Here is a 22445-nt window from a genome sequence, read left to right as displayed (position 1 = left end):
GTCTCCCATCCAAATACTAACAAGGGCTGACTCTGCTAAGCTTTCAAGGTGAGACAGAATCTTGGACCCTTTCAGTATTAACATTATTTAATTTGAAGTCTGTTTGGAATAAATGTAGCTCTGGGAAAATAAAGGTAGTATCACTGAAGATAGGAAATTCTCTTTGGTTCATATACTACAGCAGAAGTGTGGAGTTGTCTTTGCGATACAACTACCAAAAAGTTTATATTTTATACATTCAGTGGATATGGATATGTGTTCCCTCCCTACATCAGCCATTGACATGAATCACAAACTGAATTTTTCCCTTGAAGTGGGGAAGCTTTACTTTTTCTAGATGTTTTCTCCTTAATCCATTGCTATTGACTAAGCATCTGAAATGTTTGAAGGGAAAGAAATGGTCAAACAACTGGATGGTCAAACTTTCCTTGCCCTTGTTTACCTATATTTGTAGAATTTGAACTCAAAGACTCTGAAATACTAAAGAAAAGGAAGTCCAGCCAAATTGGTGCTTGTTTTGAATGAAGCAGGATTTGGATATATAGGTAAAGGTACCAAAGCCTGTGAAAATTAAAGTTATGTACTACCCATTCCCCTCCCTACTACTACTTTGTGTATTGATTTATCCTTCTTCCTTTGTACAGATTCACCATGCAGCCTTCTTCTGAAATAGCCAATTTACTATGATGAATTTGTAAGAAAATTATATTATGAATAAATCAGAGCTTATATGCAACATTTGTTCCCAGGCATACTGATGAGCAATGAAAGCTTAATGCTGCCTTTAAAAATAGGAGGAGGGAGATGGATCAGCATCTGCAAAAGCAACATTCAAGGCTTATGTTTTGTTTTGTTTTTTAAATCAATGTTCACTGCACTAGTTGCTGGCAAAATTAGACTATTAATTCTGTGTAAACTAACCTATTTGAAAAGTGCACTGTGTGGGATTATGGTAGTAGCGGCTGTTGCGCTAGGCTGCATTAGGAAAGAGCACTTTAATGAGATCCCTGGAGAGTCTGCAATGTCTTGGATCTTTGTCTTGAAAAGAACATTTTTACCCCATTTAAATGCCACATCTCTACTACAGCATGTGAACAACAGCAAATAAAGGGACTATTACCAAAATTATCACAACCAACAAGCACTATGGTACTTACTATCAAAGGGATTCTAGGCTACTATACCCAGCGTCATCCCAGCCTCAGATGTACCATACACGGCCAGTCTATGACAACTTGATGCCTGAAGCAAAGGACAAGATTGATTCCCCTCCCCATTCCAAGAATAAATGATGGGCGTATTTCAGCACCAGTAACTGGACAGTGCCATCAACTATTCGTGATATAGCTGTTGAATTTCAGGACCCAATATAATTGTTTGGCATATGTAGATATATTCTTCAATGAAACAAATTCCAGAGGAACAAATCAGGCATCTGCTTCCTCTATCTGCATTACCTGAAATGGTCACCTCATGGAAGAGCCAGCTTTCGTGATATAAGATGTATCATTTTGAATACTTTGGCATGGTCAAAAAGGATTTGGTGGTCAAGAAAGATTTATGTGGCACATAAGTTAGAGTCATATTTTTTTCTTTTTCAACTTATTATTTATGAAAAGCCATGAAAGATTTCTAAATTTTGTTTCTATAATGTGTAATAAATCCTATAATTTATCATACAGAAAATACATTCATTCATATTAATCTCACCCTGCTTCATACTTTAGACCTTACCTTGTGTGAAAGATGCTGTAATAATTTTGACAGGGAAAAAGAAGGTTGGACTATATTTCAAAGTGATTGTGTAAAAAGCAAGTACTTAATAATATAAATTAAATAGTGATGGTTTTAGAGCAACAGCACCACAAAATGTAAGGATCACAATAAATCCATAGCCTTGGATACTTGGATACTTTAAAATAATTGATTAGGTGCTCACCATCATGCTGTGCAAATTCCATTCAGTTCACTGGAACTGAAGCACGTTTCAAACTAAAAAATGTGTAAGGTGGCCTGGGGTGTGCTCAGATTGTGGGTTCTGAGATGAAACTGTGACTGATGATAGGGCTGGCGCTAACATTAGTTAGAATACAGCAGCAGTTCCATGTAGAGGTAGATCTGGATTGTTGGAGAAGTGCAGGAAACTTTCATTTATTTTATGGTTATTATATTTTTATTCCAGGAATGGGGGGGGGGGGGCATTTTAGAGATATCCTATGTGTACAACAAATATTCTGGATGACTCGGAGTAGTAAACATACTTACTTGGTTGGTGGGGCTCAAGGGTACATTTAGTTGTTTTGCCACAGGCAGCAAAAGGCATTTGTCCAGCCCTGATTGATCAACAGAGCAGGACCTCTATCTGTTTTTTTGTCTCAGGCAACAAAATACTTTCAGCTAGTTCTATAAACTATTTACTCAAACAACTTCAGAAAGGCTACACCAACTTTCAGGCTAAGAGACGATCTGAAGTTATCTTATACATTAGATTCCTAAAGAACTTTTTGTATAGTATTCAGCAACAAACCTGAATTGCTATAGAGTAGATTCAACAAGAAATCTCACTGAATAGTGAATCTCGGTATTGTGTTCTGTTTAATTGTAGGAATTTAAATGCATCTGTCCTTCACTTTCAACATTATGTTATGAGGGGCACATCTAAAATGACCATATAATGCAGTCTGAAGCAAGCTTCAAATTGTGGTGGATACAAAACACATGCTGCTGAAGTGTGCTGCAACACAGATTAAAGCACATTAATATACTTCAGCAAGCTCTAAATCTAAGCCACATTGTGAAATTGGCTCCTCAACATACAAAGTGCTTTAGAGACATCCATCCACACTGGAAGAATGCTGAAATTCAGAGTGAAAGGATGGTGTGCCGAAAACACCCCAAAAGCAGAGCTGGGCATCAGGGAGCTAACTGATCCCCTGGGATGGGCAATTTACTATTTCCACCGCCAAATGTCAAGTTCCCTTTTTCTGCCTCAGAGCACTGGTACACATCTTGACTGGAAAAAGAACCACAAAACCACCATGTCCAATATACATATTTTTGATAAAAAGTATTTTTTCACTAGTGCTTATAATATGCCAATTACAGGTTGCCAACATAAATCTGCTTTCTCCAGTTAGCAGCCACTGCACTCCAGGGAGTGGGGCACCTGGACTGACAAAGCAAACACTCATGTCAGTTTCACACTAGAAATAATGGACGTTTTGAGTTATTTTATTTCCCATGCAAATAGTGCAATATCCATTAGTCCCCTTTCCACCAGCACTAGCAATGAGGGCGCATAAAGATATTATATAATTATGAGGCCTCTTTCTAAATCTTTTTCACTGTTCCAGTAATAGAAAGAAAGGTGGAATTTTGTTAGATCCTGAAGTAATGGAACTAAACAACACAATTAGAATTTTTGCTGGTCTCTGAAGAACAGGTGTTGAAGCCCAATCAGAATTCAGTCTTAGAATATCTACTGTCTGAACTATACGTGTGTTACTTTAAACATACTTACAAGAAGTAAATGTTTACAGAAACCATATGGAAGCAACCTAAAAACTACCTCTCAGTCACAACCCAAACCCATCTAATTCATCACTATGGAGGAAACAAAAATTTATCAAGGACATGAGGATGATTCTTTAAATTGGAGTCTTGTGTCAAGTTATCCTCTGCCTGATCACTGCATCTAATTCATATATGATGCCATTAAGATATGTTTCCTTGAATTTATTGCACATTATTGGTGAAGAAATTTTCAGGGTTCCATCTACAGTTAGTAAGGAGAAAGATATGAAATCATGTGCCGAGATAAAAACAGCCACTGATATTCCTATTATCCACAACATTTCTGAGTCCATATGGAAAGATTTCAGCATATTCTTAGCAATGATTTTCAGGTTTTTTTCCCTACAGAAATACTTTCAATATTAACTGCAGATTATTATTTTAGCACGCTACAGAATATTGGGCAAAGTGTTTCCAATCCAAAGTGCTTTTGATAGATAAGAGATGGACTTAAAACACAAATATGTAAACAACAACAACAACAACAATAGACATCCCTTGTAAGATATCAGACTGAAAAAAAAGACATTATTACATTTCTAATTAATGAAGTTGGATCATAGTATGCAATGCTATAGAGGACCATGCAAAAATAACAGAGACAATGGTATCACTTTTTAAAAAGTGTCTCTGGAATATAACTGAAGAGTTCTAGGTTCAACTCCACATCATAAAGCAACTGGGTGACCAGTTACCAATTTTCAGTTTAACCTAACAGTAGTGTTGTTGTGATTATAAAGTGACAGAGAGGAATATATGACACATACTCAGTTCATTGGAAGAAAGGAAAGATAAAGGATATAAATGTGATGAATACATCAATACTTATCTTAGTGGCAAGCCAAAGACTTCAAGAAGAAGAAGAAATATTTGGGAGCAAGTCTTTGTTCAGAATAAGAGTGAGTTCTGAATAGACATGCATAGAATTGAGTAGACATACATATAACGAAATCTTGACCTGAGTTATTTCAAGACTGGCATGTTGCTGAGAAGGCATCTAAATAGCCTGAAGGCATCAGAAGCAATCTGATCTTGGAAGCTAAGCAGGGTAAGGTCTGCTTAGTACTTGGATAGTAGACTGCCAAATAACACCAACTGCTGTAGGCTATATTTCAAAAGAAGCATTGGCAAACCACCCCTGAATATTTCTTGTCTAAGAAAATCCTGTAAAGGTATCAGCATAAATTGACAGGAAACTTGAATGCAGGCAATCATACACATGCATATAATTCATACACAATGTTGGTGTTGGATTAGTCTCCAAATTTTAAAAACCTAATAAAAGAAAACTAAAGAAAACTAAAGATTGCTGTTCATTAAAAATAATTCCCAAGGACTGTTTTTCCAGGGTTCGTACTTATAGATTGCAATTCTATGTATTTACATTTCATTCCATACAGTAGGATTTCATACTAATAGGATCAATATGTAAAGGGATTTTGTAGCACTTGAGAGGCTGAGAATGAAGTTGTTAGAGTAAGATTTTACAGACTAAGGCTTATCTACACTGGTAAAAAAAAACCACCAACAACAAACCAAATTCACCCCAAATGGACTGCTGCCTGTCTCCACAATACATACCTCCCTCCAATGAGTATTGCAGTGGTGCTTTAAACAGACTTTTTCCCACTTTTGGAAAAGTTTGGGAATAACCTGTAATTTACAGGAAATGCTGGACTATCCTGCCTGACTCCAGTGTAGAGAAGGGGGATGGACCATGCCTGTGTCACCACAGATGCTGCTCCTAGCTGGCCATTGAGATCCATCCAAGCTCCTGTCTATCATGGTAGCATGTACTGACATTAACACGGGGATGAGGTTATTTCTGTTCCTTCTCACATGTCATGTTGGTGTCCCATTCTGCAATCAGGTAGGAGCTTGGATATAATCCCATGGCTGGTTAGGAGTGGTAGTGGTGACAACATGGAGAAGGCATTATGTGAGCCAGTCCAATGAACTAGTGGACTTTATTGGCCAATGTTAGAAAAATCCTAAGTCTACTTTCTCACAGGCTTAGATTGTTAAAACTGTATTCTATAGGACATGATAGCAAATATATTGTAGACCAAGATCATATGGCAGGTGAAAGTGACAGTGGTGGCAAAGAAAGGAGGACATAGGAAGTTGTGGAAGCAGTGAAAGGAGAAGGCTGCCGGCACAGTGCCATCTAGTTTCCTGAGTATCTTGATTTTGCAGGGTTGGAAAATCCATATAACCAAGACAGTATGCAAGGATTGGCTTGGATAACTGTCTGTGACATGGTAAAGGTAGCACAGAGCCAACCATTTTCTTTTTCCATCGCCATCTCCTCTCCCTGCATGTTTGAAGAAAGTGATGATGATTTAGACTACTGCAATGTTGCAGTAGAATCCCAGACTTTATTTTGCAAATGAATATGCAATTAATTAGGAACTGTTTCCAATTCCAAGCTTATGATTAGTGTATCTGTATGATACACATGTCTAAACATACTAAGAATTTCAGTCTCTGGAAATATTACCTTTTTGGACTACAACTCCTCCAGTTCCTTAGCTAGTAAGAACACCACTCACGCTGAGAGTTTCAATACAAAAAAGTAAGATTTCAAAGGTTTTCCAAGGACTATTAGTGGAACAGACATCTAGAAAAGCACGAACAGGGTCTTGCAGTTAGTCTACAGTCTGAATATCACATATCAGATATGCATGTAACCAGAAGTTATTCAGATCACCTGCATTTGCCTATATGAATACCATGTAATATCTTGGAAATGGGACCCATGTGTAAACACAAAATTTACATAATACTTCGAATGTAGTTTTATACAATGTTTTAAATAATTTTATACATGAAACAAATTTTGCGCACATTGATCCATCAAAAAGCAAATATTTCAGTATATCAGGCACAAATGTGGAAGATTTCAGATTTTGGATAAGGGATGTTCAACCTATATCTGATTGTAATGGATATCATTTCTTCAACAGAATCCAGGTAATTTTTGTTTAATGACAATCTTTAAAAAAATCTTTTTCAGGAATTATTGAAAAGAATCTAATTCTTACATTGCATTTTTAGGCACGACTATATATTTAAAAATTAGTGTTCAGCCAGGCCTCAAAATATTCATTCCTTCAACCATGAGGAAGGTTCCTAACCTGTGTGACACCTCTACTGTTAGTCACACTTCGTAATACCAAGATGTCAAGGGTTATTTCATGCATAAGTGTTACTCTGCATTTCTGACTCCCTAGCCTACTCTGTAAATAGCTATAATATCTTTACCCAATGGACCGAATATTTCCTTTAGCAGACTAATTGGTTCCCAACCCCTGCTATGCATCAACTGTATCACTGCTATAGGCTAATCTAATCATTAGCTGAGTGACAGTCTCCAAGAGGATTTTCCATCTTTTTAATCTCTGTGCTCCCTCAAGAGAGCAGGCCTATTACAGACTAAAGCCTATCAGAACTCTTCCATATTGTACAACTCAGAAAAAATAAGTAAAAGAGGACTAGTATAAAATCAAAACCTGAAGTGTTTTCCTCAGAAAGAGGGATAGAGGGAGTTGGTTGAACAATGTCAGATTATTTATTTATTTAATACCTCAATTTTCTCCTGAATGGGAGTCGAAGTAGCTTTGCAATTACAGGAAACACAATTATATGAAGTACTAGCTGTGCCCAGCCACGCGTTGCTGTGGCGTTGTCTGGTGGTGTTGGTGAGAAATTGTTGAGGTAGTGGTGGTATTGAATGTCTGTTGTATGGTTGTCTTTATGTTTAGTATGCACACTGAAGTGGATTATATGGCAGTGTGGAGTCAAGATAATCCAGTTCAAAGCAGATAATATAAGATTCTAAATGGGTTATATAGCTGTGTGGAAGGGCCTTGAGTCTACACTGCCATATAATCCAGTTAAAATCTGATAATCTGTGAAAAAGGCCTAAGTGAGGCCTAACTGTGCCTGTCCCCTGGGCTGAGTAGGTTGCTAGGAGACCAAGTGGGTGGAGCTTAGCCTTCAAACTGGTAGCAATTGGATAAAAACTATTATTCCTCTGCCTGTAATTAGGACTTTATTTTTCTTTTCTTTTTGTTGTATCAACCTAGAGCCGTGAATGATGGGTTGTGTTGTCAAATTTTGAGGTTGGGGGGCCTGTAGTTTTGTTGTTTTGTCCGCTGCCCTGATGCCATCACTCTTTTATATATATATAGACTAGTTAATCCACCAGAATATTGGTAGCAGCTTGCAACATCCATTGTGTATGCATTTTGCAGGAATTTCTACTCTTCAATCTGAAACAATTTCTCTCTGTGAAATAATGCCTTGGGGCAGAACTTTTCCCAAAAGATTAAATTGTACTTTCAACATAACTCACTGTCAGAGCTTCTTATGTGAGATTAATTTAAGAAATACCCACATTCTTGGGCATGATGGCACATGCAATGGGAGAGCACAGCAACATGTTTAGGAAATCTGATTGAGGATGTGAATCTTCACTTATTTCACTCTTGCATACAATAATAAATGATTCCGAATGTTCTCTCCTCACTAGGAAGCAGTATGATAAGTTTTGTTTGCTTTTCCATATTTTTCCCCCAATTTCAAAACTTTTTCTTTTTGTTTCTTTTGTGTGTGTGTGTGTGTGTGTGTGTGTGAAAACAGTGCTTACTTTTTGGAATAAAACATGCTTCTCTCTCCCTCCCTCCCTCCTTCCCTCCCTCCCTCCCTCCCTCCCTCCCTCTCTCTTTCTGTATGCATACACACAAAAAAGAAGTCCTGAAATCTGAAAATCTTATGACAGTTGACCATTTTCTCTTAAATAAGAATCTCATTGTTTCAGAACACATTGTTTTGCGTATGAGAAAATTTGCAAAACATTTTCAAACCCTTATGTGACATTTCCCAGAGTCAACATTCCTTGGAAAATGTCACTGCTGTTACTTCTGTTCAGTAATGGAAAGCACAATCTCACTTGGCCTGTTCCAAAGCCATGAGCCTAAACAAAGACATTTACTTTGATGGCCTATGGCTACTGATTGCAAAGAGCTGAGGGGACACACCAAAACATTTGACAAGGGCCCAAACTGCTTTTTGTGACACTGGCACTTCTCATGGACAGAAGAGTGCAAGTCCCAGGAGTCAATGGTCATTTTTGTGGAACCACATGAGATTTAAAAAGAGAGAAACTGAGGTGGCCAAAAGTCCCCTTTTATACTAGTTTATATTTTTTGTTAAGATGAAAAAACCCTGCTTTGAAGAACTGCCACTGCTAAAGCTTTTATTTTCTTTATATTTCAGCCTAAAATGTCTCTATCCTAGGAGTACCTGTAGCGTGCAAAAGGGGCTCCAGCCCACAGGCAAAATCCCTGCAATAATGGGACACAGATTCCAGAAGCTTAGGTCCACATAGTTGTCACAATGATAGTACAAAACTGGCTCATAACCTAGTAGTGTTCTAAACCTTTGAAGTACCTGCCTGCACTTTTTCACAAGCCTATTATCTCAAAATTAAAACAGGGATGAAAAATGCATATGCTCAGATGAGATGTAAAATTTTATGTGTTTCCATATCTAGGTTCTTTGTTTTCTGTTTGTTTCCCTTTCCAATATGTAGGATGCTGCCAGCAGTCCTATTACTGAAAAGATAAGCTAATATTATATGCATGAGCTTCTACAGAAGCTCCATTGATAATGACAATAATAATAATAATAATAATAATAATAATAATAATAATAATGTTTTTTTTAAAGTAGGTTTCCAAGACATCTTAGTTTCTGCTCCTTTAATAGTTTTTTTTCCTCTGAGAATGTCAATGACTTTCAGACAAAGAGATACTACATTCATGTTCATTCTGCTACCAAAACCTGTAAGTTTCTACCTGTAGCTGTCAATACTTTGCTTTCAAGTTACCTCTCAGAGATGGATAAAAATAGCAGGGAAAGCAAAGGTTTGGTGATAAAAACTTGATTTGTACATGGCAAATTTGTTGCAAATTTCTCTGTAAGGAAATCATGTTTGTGTGTGTTTGTGCCTTCAATTTACTTGTCCAATTATGGTGACATGAACTTCATAGAATTTTCTTAGGCAAGGAATACACAAAGGTGGTTTCATCAGTTCCTTTTCTGAAATATAGTCTGCAACACATAGTAATGTTAATGACAATAATTTTATTTCTTACCTGTCTTTTCTCATGGCTCGAGGCATGTTACAACATCGCTACAACACATTATCATCTAAAACATTCTTCAGGTGTGTTTTAAATTCTGACTGTTCATTTAGCTATCAGATCTCTTCCGGCAGGTCGTTCCTTATGGGTGGTCTCCAATTCAAATACTAATCAGAGTTGACTCTGCTTACTTTGCAAGATCAAACATGAGCTGCCTAAGTTTCTCATCAGGCTTAGTTTCCAGACCTTGGTTGCCGCCCGCTCCACACATTATAGCGTGTTAATATAATTCTATAACTGTAATAGTTACAACTGGACACAATATGCAGACAATGCCTATTCAAGCAGAATAGATAGAGTAGCATCACTACTATACTCCAATCAATTCAACCTAGAATTGCTTTGGCTTCTTGTTGCCACCCCATCACATTGTTGACAATTGTTTAAGCCTCCCTGCTGTCATTCTGGCAGTAGAATAATAATTTTTCATTCAGGCATTCTTTTAATGAAGGAGGTTTTTAAGGTTTCAAGTTACAGGCTGCTGTGATCTTTAGTTTTGAATATGTTTTTTATGGATTTAACTGAATTTTAATACAAATGATATTTAATTCTATTTTAATGTTTATATATTTGTAGATTTTAAATTGTATAGAAATGTTTTTAATGTAATCTACTTTGAGTGTCCTGGTGGAGAGAGAAAGCAGGGAATAAATAAATAAATAAATAAAGGTCTACTAAGTTCATCAGATCTTTTCAAGTTATCAAGTCAAGTGTTATACATCCTTTATTTGTGCATCTTACTTTGTTCTTCCTAAATACAGCACCATGCATTTATTCCCACTGACACTGATTTCAAGAGTTTTGGCTCAGTTCTCCAATTTTGGATGTTCAATTTCATCCTCTGGATTAGGATCTTTTTAATCTAATTTGATGTTACCTGAAAATTTCATAAGTGTAGTCCCTGTTTCCCCATCCAAGCCATAATGACCAGAATCCTGTGGCAACCTGCTAATCACTATAATAATAATAATAATAATAATAATAATAATAATAATAATAATAATAATAATTGGCCTAGACAAATGCGCCACAGTGGCATTAAAGAAAGGAAAAATTACTCACAGCGAGGACAAACCATAAAATGCAATCAGCCTGAAGCCTATAAATATCTGGGAATATTACAGTTGGACAATATCAAGCATGGGCATGTGAAAAATCTTCCCAGGAAAGAATATATCCAAAGAGTCAGAAAGGTTTTGAAGAGCAAATTAAATGCCGTAAATACGATCAAGGCTATCAACACCTGGGCCATCCCCGTCATTAGACACACTGCTGGAATTGTGAACTGGACATAAGCAGAGCTGGATGATCTGGACAGAAAAACAAGAAAACTGATGACAATCCACTACTCATTACACCCGCGTAGTGATGTCGACAGACTTTACCTGCCCAGAAAATCAGGAGGCAGAGGGCTTCTGCAAGTGAAACAAATGGTAGTAGCAGCAATGTGGTCAACAATGACCTATCAAAGTAATTGCTGTCAACCTCCAACAGCAAGCAATGCATGGTGCACCTTGGGCAAAATGTGACATGCTCGTTGCTTAATTTAGAGACATGTGCCACAACCTCTCCCTGCCCTACAAACAGACAAATCTGTTTCATTGTTTTCTCTTAGAAATGTTAAAATCCAGATGTCAACTGCAATATATACACTTGAACATCAACAAAATAACTAAAAAAAGCCATAACTCAGTTTTTCTTTCTATATAACAGAAGGTGAATAAACATTCATACACTTTACCAGAAGGCATCAGATGTCACCCCACAGCTGCATAGATAGATAAATAGATACATAGAGATTCAAACTGGCAGATATAACTCCACAGCCCCATAGATAGATAAATAAATACATAGGAATTCAAATGTACATACACCTCCATAAACACAACCATTGATACTCCCTATGTACAACCACATGTATCAATGTTTCAAATGAGATTAAATTATTCAGAGTTTCTCTCACAAATATGTTGCCACTATTCTAAATGCTGAAGAGTCCCTGGAGTGGGGCTTTGTAGCCTGGGTTGTAGGCTGGGCTGCCTTCTAAACATCCATGTCATAGGCAGGTTCTACCATAAATTGTTGATCAAGATCAGTGCCACTCCCAACATTGACGCAGGCCTGGCCACGCCTCCCATATCCTGGCCCTGCCTCCCGCGCCACGTGCCCTGGCCCCACCTTCCGTGCAATGCAAGAGGTGGGGCCAGGGCGCGTGGTGCGGGAAGCGGGGCCAGGGCGCACGGCATGGGAGCCGGCCCCAGGGCACACGGCACGGGAGGCGGAACCAGGGCGCATGGCCTCCCGCGCGGCCTGGCCTGGCCCAGCCAGGCTGTGGCGGTAGTCCTTCCAGGCTATGACGAAGGCCCAGCCAGGCTGGCTGGATATTCCCGCCTTGCCACTTTTAATTACCTTGGGCCGGTTCTGCATTGACGAATACCATATGAGCTGGAGTGGACAATTGCCCAGCAGTGGGCTGTCTTAATTCTGGTCTCAGTGTCCTGAAAGTTGAAAGCAGTAAAACATTGTGACTGCAAACATCTACATATTCTTTGCGATTGAGTTAAGCTCTTTTGACACCTAAGAATTCAAACTAACCAGGATGGATTAATTTGTCAGTTTTATCATCTCCTGCATTTTATCTTTTAAAAAATCTTGAAATTATTTCTGTTTCTAAGTTTTTAACAAAATAACTTTAATTTCTGTTCATTCCTACCAGCAACTGCAATACTATTCTCACCTTCAAATACATTATTGATTGTGTGAGATGAAACTAAATGGAGCTTCAGACTCCAATTTGTTAGAGATGTTAGTTCCTTCCTCTTGCTGCCAAATCAGACACCATACCCTATTATTTTTCCTTATTGGAGCACATGGAATTATCAGCAGGAGAAAAAGAAACCTAGGACTTCTTCTGAAATGTGATTCAGATGCAAAACAAAATAGCCAACCTATAGCTGTTTCTTTTTTATGTGCTTTCTCCCCATCCTATCCATAGATTACTATCGGAATTATCTAAAATTGCCCACCTGTTTTCTGCATACACCAATGACCTTGTACCCCAGATACTGTCTATCTGTCCACTTGAAGTCCACTAGAATACAACATACATTTGCTGCAAACTAAGTTTGATATTCAACATGGAGAGCGGAGGGGAGGGGCTGGATTTTTCCTTCTTGGTAGGCTAAAATAAAGGCCACTGGCTCTCCTTTTCCTCAATGATATTTTTTGCCATCTTGAGTACACTATGACTAGATATGTATCAGATTTATCTGTGAGATGTTGGAAGGTATGATACACCTATTCCAGTCTAAGCATTGGCCCTGTTCATTTTTGCATGAACATCCTGCAAAGATTTGCATGGTAGCAAGTGAGAGTGACAAGAGTTTCAGAATTTGTTCATGGGATGTCATAACACAACAATGTCAGCTCAGTTCCTGATTTTAAAAAATTGCTCCTTCAAACTAACAAACATATTAGCTGGAACAATTATGTGTCCATGGTGCATATGCTCACAATAATCTTGTGAGCATATTACTGGTATAATCATTGTTTTCCCCAGTTCACCAAAAACACTCTGCAAAGTAGAAACCAAACCAGTATAAAATGATGTTCCCAAAGCCTTGAAGGCCTGACAGAAAGTATCAGTACATTCAGAAAGATTTACCATGTGAGATTATATTCAAGACCCAGAAGCAGTAGCAGATGTTCTACTCCTAGGTTCCTCAGTTTAAAAGCTATGCTTCTCTAAAAAGCTATCAATGGTTGTTTAAGAGATACGGGGAAATATTTATGGAAATAAAAACAAAGGGGAGAGCCTCAGGCTTCTGTGGTGGAATCACAGCCATCTGCCACATGTTCACAACAGGATGCTTTCAGTCCTAATTTCTCTTTGCCATCCTTTGTTGCTCAGGATAAAGTGACTATTTCAACTGAAGAAATCCAAGAAGTAAGTGAAAAGTTATTTTTCAAAGGTAATGTATTGCCTTACCTCAAGCAACTCTGAAATAATTGTTACTGTCATAATTACATTTTAAAGCTATTGTTTACATTACATTTTTTTTTAATTACAAAAATATGAAGGCAGCAGTATGAGGAATACTTTCAGCTAATGCCTGAATCATGGCATATTCCTCTATCACTTACTATAGTGTCACCCCATCACTACAAAAGTTACTAGAAGATACATGTGCTATAAGAAAGAAGTGAAGTTATGTCATTGTTATATAATTTAAACTGCTATTTTTCAGAGAGTGAAATAATTAAAGCAACTTGTTATTTGTAATAAGTTACTTTCAAGTTGTCATAAATCCCCAAACATTTTATAAAAGAAAAAAAGAGCCATGTTTGAATAAGTGCATTCCTACAGACAAATGTCTTGTAGTAAAAAAAAGGATAAATAAAATATGGATAGATTTTTTTTTAATTACAAAAATATGAAGGCAGCAGTATGAGGAATACTTTCAGCTAATGCCTGAATCATGGCATATTCCTCTATACTTACTATAGTGTCACCCCATCACTGCAAAAGTTACTAGAAGATACATGTGCTGTAAGAAAGGAGTGGAGTTATGTCTTTGTTATATAATTTAAACTGCTATTTTTCAGAGAGTGAAATAATTAAAGTAACTTGTTATTTGTAATAAGTTACTTTCAAGTTGTCATAAATCCCCAAACATTTTATAAAAGAAAAAAGAGCCATGTTGAATAAGTGCATTTCTACAGACAAATGTCTTGTAGTAAAAAAAAAAAAAAGGATAAATAAAATACAGTTAGGAAAACAATGTGGGTGGAGTTGGAAGAAAGAGAGTGGCATTGCATGCTTACTCTACTAAATATTTACTTAAAATAGATATTAAAGTTATCAAATGAATGTGTGTGGATGGATAAGTTTCAGTATCTCTAACACCACAGACATCATAATTGCCTTTGGCCAAGTGCCATTCATTTCATCATATTCTAGCATATTAATGTGCTTGCATCCAAGTGAAATCAGTGAAAACAGTTAGGACTCATTTATCCTTCAATTTTTTAGTTGAGGTTTTCATGGATCTGAGCCAAAAGCAACACCTGACTTTTGGCTTTATAATGAGGCCAACAGAGTTTAATGCTACAATAAACTGGTCAAACTCTTTTCAAATTTCAGTTCATTATTTCTTCATGATGAAAGCCATACCAATCTTTGCCAATAGAAGCTGTAATGATGCCTATCTGTAGCCTTCAGTACAAATGCCATTCAGTGATTTTTAAAAATATTTTTTTTCTCTTGAATGTGCTTTTTTTTCCATGTCAGGAGCAAATTGAGAAACTGCAAGTCGCTTCTGGTGTAAGAGAATTGGCCATCTGCAAGTATGTTGCCCAGGAGACGCCCGGATGTTTGATGCTTTACCATCCTTGTAGGAGGCTTCTCTCATGTCCTTGCATGGGGAGCTGGAGCTAACAGAGGGAGCTCACCCACTCTCCCTGAATTCAAACCGCTGACCTATCGGTCAGCAGTCCTGCCAGAGCAAGACTTTAAACCATTGCACCACTGGAGGCTCCATTATGTATGTGTATTAAACACCATTAGGAATTAATATTTGATGCTGAATTGGTTTAGAAAGAATCTACCAGGCAACCGCATTGCTCCATCACAGCAAATTATAGATTAAGTTTACATAACCATTCATCCCATTTTATATTTATCAATTACAGGGTCAGTCATTATCAGAAAAGCTAACATGCATTCCAGTCCTTTAAACTATGATGCCTAAGTCTTTTGCCTGTCTGAGGAGCATAGAGATTGTACCTGTTTTTAGTTGAAAATAATCAAGAAATCAAGTCCTGCACCCACAGTCTGGTATATGTGCGGTGAAATACAATTTTAAAGGGCTTATGTAGTTATTCACCTCAATAAAATTAGCTGTTGACAATCTATTGAGAGATTAAGTGAATAGTGTTATTTGTATACACATTAAAATAACATCAACATAGGTGACTTTTGGAGGCACTAAAATGTAAAGCACAACACATGCCTATTAAAAGAAAGAACAGCCAAAATTAATACAATTTCCCTTGAACTTACAAATGTAACACTTTTACTATAGTTCCCAGTATCTGCCAAATTCAGGACATGCTAATTGATTCTAGAATTGTGATTTAAAAAATAACTTCCCTAGGCTGTCCTTTCTCATTTGTTATGATAACAACATTGCAGAATCAAAACAGCCTCAAAAGACTTTGACGGTAACTTGCAACATTAACATTTGATTAATCTTCAGTTGATTATTTATTAATTACATCTGTTCAGGTTTTCAGCCCTAGTTCGTTCCCCATCTATGTTGTGCATGGAATACTGAGTAATGCATATAATATTTATTAATAGGATTTTTATGAAAGGGCATTTTTAAAAATGGGAAATCAGTCTACCAGGAGGAGAGCTACAATTCAGTGTTCCTCTACATCAGTTAGGAAAAAAGAACATCTTGGATAGATCAGAAACGGAAGCTGTAAGGTGCTCCAGATGGTGCTGAATCCCAGTATTCCTGCTATTTGATAGCTATGCTGTGTAGGATTGCTGAACTAAGCCTTGCCTCCACTCTTCATCTGACAATGACAGTTTGGCAGGGGACCTCATCACATGGAAGCTGAAAAGCTGTGGTACAGTGAGGCAGCAGGGGAAACCACGGGCCAGCATACCACTTCATGCCTTTACTGTCATTGGTCATGGGATCCCTTCCCACAACGTTTTCCTGCTGTCCCCAGCTTCTTCCAGTATCTTCCCAGCTTCGTTCCAGCTGCCAGCACAGAGTCCAGCAGAGCCCCACCAGAACTAGCCCTGCATCATCTGATGGGCTCCAGAGGAATCTGTCCCAGCAGCATGCTGGCAGCACTGAAAAGCAGGGAGAAGACATATCACAACCTCCATGTTATGAGCTCAAAGGTGACCCTCTAATATGTGAGGAGGCTTTCCTTATGATCTGAATTCCACCACTCAAGGCAAGCAAACAATAATAAAACAGAGTTTCCAAGTGCTAAGAGAATCTGCATGTGTGCAGGATACATCAGGAAAAAATACTCCAGAGCAGTCTGCTTCAAAGCTGTTTCAGATTAGCATGGGGAGTCCACAGGCACCAGCATGGGGGCACCCCAAATTCCTTTTACAATTCCTAGCCGGACTGACAGCACATTGGTACTGGTGCCCTGTCTTGCTGGTAACATTGCTTCTGGTGAGGTCACAACAGATGTTAAGTCATTTGATTACCAACATTGCTCTGCTGGGAAGCTGCTTCTGGCCAGCAAAACGTCAGATGGTTTTTTGACACGTGGACATTTCATCACCTGGATCCATCCCAATCCAGTTGTCCACAAGTAAAAAACAATGGAGATTATGCTGGAGTTCTCTTGAATCTCAGAGCAAACTGTGGTTACTCTTGCAGAGGCGGTCCAACCATAAGGCGAAATAGGCACTTGCCTGTGGCGCCATCGTCCCAGGGGCGCCATCGTCCTGAGAGGAGGGCACCACCAGGGCCGGCCCCACTATAGAGGCACCTGACGCCGCCGCCTCGGGCGCAGGCCCGGGGGGGTGCCGTCAGGCTGGGCGGGAGGCGGGGCACCGCCCTGACGGTGCCCCGCCTCCCGCCCAGTGCGCCCTGGCCCGTCTGGCCTTTTCTAGCTGGCCAGACTGCAGCGGAGGTCCCTCCAGGCCGCAATCGCGACCTGCAGGGACCTCCGCTGCAGTCTGGCCAGCTAGAAAAGGCCAGACGGGCGAGCAGGAGTAGCGTGGGAGGCGGAGCCAGCTCTGGCGCCGCCCCCCCCCCGCCCAGCGTGCCTTGGCCCTGCCTCCCATGCAGCGTGGGAGGCGGGGCCAGGGCACGCTGGGCGGGGGGGCCAGAGCTGGCCCCGCCTCCCACGCTACTCCCGCTCGCCCGTCTGGCCTTTTCTAGCTGGCCAGACTGCAGCGGAGGTCCCTCCAGGCCGCAATCGCGGCCTGCAGGGACCTCCGCTGCAGTCTGGCCAGCTAGAAAAGGCCAGACGGGCGAGCAGGAGTAGCGTGGGAGGCGGAGCCAGCTCTGGCGCCACCCGCCCCCCCCCCCGCCCAGCGTGCCTTGGCCCCGCCTCCCATGCTGCGTGGGAGGCGAGGCCAGGGCACGCTGGGCGGGGGCGGGGCCAACTCTGGCCCCGCCCCCCTCACTATTCGCCCTGGCCCCGCCTCCCACGCAGCGTGGGAGGCGGGGCCAGGGCACGCTGGCCGGGGCCAGGGCGCAGGAGGCAGGGCCGGTGGCGGGGGCGCTTTTCAGCACCCCCGCTTCACATTAAAAAATATCTCCGGCCGGCCCTGGGCACCACTCTCCACCTCCTTCTCTTTTGGGCCTTCCGGCGGCCATGCTGGGCCTCCTGGTGCCCGTGCTGGGCTTTCCGGCCGGCGCAGACCCACCTTCACACCATGGGAGCCCACCTTTGGGGCCTTCAGAGATTGTGAGGTCTGTGGGAACTTGGAAGCTAGGTATGTGGGGTTTATATATCTGTAGAAGGTCCAGGGTGGGAGAAAGAACTTTTCTTTGAAGCAGGTGTGAATGTTGTAATTAATTACCTTGATTAGCATTTAATGGCCCTGTGGCTTCAAGGCCTGGCTTCTTCTTGCCTGGGAGAATCTTTTTTGGGGAGGAGTTAGCTGTCCCTGATTGTTTACTGTCTGGATTTCTTCTGTTTTCAGAGTGTTGTTCTTTATTTATTGTCCTGATTTTAGAGGGTTTTTTTTTAATACTGAGGGCTATCTGGGTTATCTAAGTCCACACTGCTCTATATCCCTGTTCAATGTTTAGTGCTAAATTTGCAAGTATAGTAATTCCTACATAACATTACCATGTATTGAACTGCTTTTTTCTATTGATTTGTTGTAAAACATGATGTTTTGGTTCTTAATTTGTAAAATCATAATGTAAGTTGATGTTTAATAGGCTTTTCCCTTATCTTTCTTTATTGTCCAACATTTTCGCTTATCCAACGCTTTTATTTTTCAGTGATTGGTTTGGGGGGGGGGGCGCCAAAATTCTGTTCGCCTACACTTGAAAAATACCTAGGGCCGGCTCTGTACTCTTGTGAAAAGAAGTGCTTCTGTTATGAAACTGGCCATACATTACAGATTCAAAGAGTGTACATTTTATTTGGCCCATGAAAAAATATGACTTGTCTTGGTTTTATTCTCTGTGTGAAAAGACTGACAATGGTGATAAAAATAGTTTGCGTCTTTTGCTCATGTATTCAGTTAGCCCAATACTGTTGCCTCAATAGAACCAGTGATTCTTTTCTATAAAGAACACTACACTAATTATAGAGTGTATATAACATTATATATATGTTATTATTTCTCAACTACCTAAGACTGAAAGGCATCTCAGCATCATACAAGAAAATAAAAAACTCTGGCCAAAAGAGAAGGAAACAAGAAAACTACCTTTTAATAACACAGTCCAAATTGAATTATGTTCTGTTTATGTGTGTTTTTTTTTTCTTGACCGTATCATTTGGATGGTGGCAGATGGTTGGTAAATCAATCTGGTAACATGGCCATTTGCCGATTCTGATTTCAGTTGATTATTTTATATTTTGGTAGAATGTGAAAACGAAACTAAATGCAAAATGTTTACTTATCAGCTTGGGGCTGTTGCTTCTAAAGAGAAGAAGGCTTATTTATGATACAAAGAGGATTAATTTTTCATCTTGACATGGAGTTGGAATTGCTGTCTGAAATCTTTGCATACTTAAGGGAGCCAACACAGCAAAAATCACAGTTTCTGCTACACTACGATGAGAGAGCCAGCTCTCTTGCTGAGCATAAAATCTTCCAGTCCCAGAAACATAATTAGCTCCAAGACCTGCACTAGCTAAATAGCCCTTTCTGGGCATCTGTAACAGAAATCCTATCGACTTCACTGGCTCCATGACCGACCTCTATACATTACTTTCTATAGCTGCCAGTCCCCTGTTTTAATGGTTCGAGATTAAAAACCGTGCACTGTATTATCATGCAGATTATTTCTTGTGTTTCTGGCTGCTCACTAGGATGTAACAGGAAATGAAGCTCAAAATTCCATTTCCAATTACATTGTCTCACAGCAGGTAAGCTGTGGTTGGGGCAGGTATTATCAAAAAAATTACCTCTGAACAGGGCATGCAGAAGATCTGCTTGCATGCTATGTAGAGACTAACAGCAGGGATGATGGAATTCAATAGAGTAATCAGGGATAATAATATCACAGACTTTTAGCTGAATGAGTGAATAACAACAGAATCAAGTGGTGGATGAAAACCCACATTTGTCAAGAATGTAGTAAGCCCTACATTTATGGGCTTCCCACTGCCAGCAGTAAGGGGGGGAAACACTGAATGTAACAGTTTTATTGGGAAAAGGTCTTGGTTTCTTACCTGATATATAGCTAGTCTATTCCCCAACAATTTTTCCTTCGGTAGTATGCCATTCACATCTCAAAACAGCTTAAGGCAGACATGGAAAGAAAAGCAAAACAATCGAAGCCATTTATATGCAATGCTAATGTAATAATTTATCAATATTGTTAAAGTATTATTATATCTGCGATTATTATATCTCGTAATTGGCTATTTCTGAAATGTTTCCCCAACTAGATGTGAAATCCTTTTTTATTTGCTCTAGTGAGGGAGGGGGAATTGGTAATCTAGAGGCTTCATTCAGCATGTTACCACTTTTCTAGTGCCTTCTTACCCAATCAAATATTAATAATCACAGAGAGGGGAAAGATAGGGGGATAGAGGTAGGGCTAAATCTAACATTCATCCCACCAAAAGATTCCTTTACATCAAGTTTTATTTATTTCAGTGGATCCACTCTAGAAGGATCCATTCTGGATTTCAGGTCTTTATCGTTCTCTGCAAAGAGAGCAAGGGCCAAACTACAAATTCTAGTATCCATAGCAATGTTCAATGCCATTGAAGTGGTATCAAATTGCATTAATTCTACAGTGTAAATGTGCCCTTAGAAACTAGCTTTGCATTGCATGTTCACTCTTCTGAAGAACCACAATAGAGAGGATTTGGCCCCTTCTACACTGCCATATAAAATCCAGATTATCTGCTTTGAACTGGATTATATGGCAGTGTACACTCACATAATCTGGTTCAAAGCAGATAATTTTGATTATTTGTTTTGATAATCTGGATTACATGGCAGTGTAGAAGGGGTTTTAGAGGCAGGCCAAAGCATGCCACCTAATCACACTGGGCTAAATTCAGCATTATGTGTCGATTTAACCACAGTCACCAACCAAGCTGGCTGGCTCCCATCAAAAGATGCCATGCCAGCAGGGCAGCAAGGGAGGGCTCTCGTCTTACCATTGTAATGCATGGGGGAAAGCTGCATGCAACACCCACACTCATGTTTCCCCCCATCTGATTGCTCTCAGCTGGAGCTAGGTGATGTGGGCTGTGGGCACCAGATTACCCATGCCCCTTTATGAAGTGAAGCAACCTTGGTGGCTGTCTGACAAGGTTGATAGGCACAAAGGAGAAGGGTAGCACTACTTCTAGAGGTCTATAATAGAGTATAATTTATCAATTGATAGAAGAAATAGAACTGATGGAAGTTTTTCTGATGGTGTCCACCCCTGAACAGGAATAAAGAATACCTCATCTAACTTCTCTTCAGGAAATGTTGGATACATACTATTGGATAGAGTGAATGAAGACTCAAAGAAAAGCAATGCTTATCCTGCCTTAGAAGTCTCATAATTTAGAGATTATTGTCCAGAGGAGTGGAAACATCCCAGATAAAACTTATTTGGTAGTATATTTTGAGCTAATGCACTTAACAGAAAGATAGGTATCCTCCAACAAATCTTGTTTGTTCTGCTCAAGACTATCTCAAGTCAGTTGACGAAAGACCATCCATACAGGACTCCCTGAAATATCAGAGGAATGATGAAATGCTTGACAATGTGCAAGCCCAAGGGGAAATACATGCTTTCCACTTAAGTATTCAAATGTACTTCTTCCTGGTAGTCTTTATTCTGGCCATTATGCTCTCTTATATTAACTAGACAAAAATTATTCCTACTGTGTAGTGGCCTCATATTAAAATGATTAAAAGTCTTGATTCTAAAAATTATAAGCCAATTAGCCTCTTTGACACAATGTCCAAAGTTTCTGACAGGTTTTTTGTTGAATAAGAAAGAAAACGACAGGTTAATAAAAGAACAGGCTGGATTTTGGCATGGCAGGAGCACAATTGATTCAGGCTGTGTGTTCATGCAACTCATTCACAAAATCCTGATTTCGCAAAGATGAACTCTGTATGTGACTTTCTGTTTTCACCATCTGCTAGAAACAGGAACATCAAAATGCTGTTGTGTGCTGGTGATATGTCCCCTTTATCTCATGAGAAGTTTAAAAATAAAAAATAAATGATGGGATTTGCAATCAGGTAAACATTGCAATAAGCTGCTCTAAAACACAAGTGTTTTTCAAGAGGAAGCCCCTAAATAAATAGCACTTACATTATCACTTGAAAGAGCAATGCCACAGTTTCAAACGTTGTTGTTGGTGGTGGTGTGGGTGTTGTTGTTGTTGTTATGGCAAATGAAAGATTCATATCTTAGGTTTTTGCCTAGGAGACAGAAAAACTTTTCCAAAACTCAACAAAATAAATCTAAC

At 39.4% G+C, this 22445-nt stretch overlaps 1 protein-coding gene across 5 annotated transcripts in view; it reads right to left on the bottom strand.

Annotated features, from left to right (window-relative positions):
• The window catches only part of chl1 (cell adhesion molecule L1 like), a 305075-nt gene that overhangs the window by 248176 nt on the left and 34454 nt on the right, over positions 1-22445 (bottom strand). The gene's annotated exons all lie outside the window — the stretch shown is intronic.

This window comes from Anolis carolinensis, chromosome 2, assembly GCF_035594765.1.
Source record: "Anolis carolinensis isolate JA03-04 chromosome 2, rAnoCar3.1.pri, whole genome shotgun sequence".
NCBI classification, from domain to species: Eukaryota; Metazoa; Chordata; class Lepidosauria; order Squamata; family Dactyloidae; genus Anolis; species Anolis carolinensis.
This window is presented reverse-complemented; position numbering and strand designations above follow the sequence as displayed.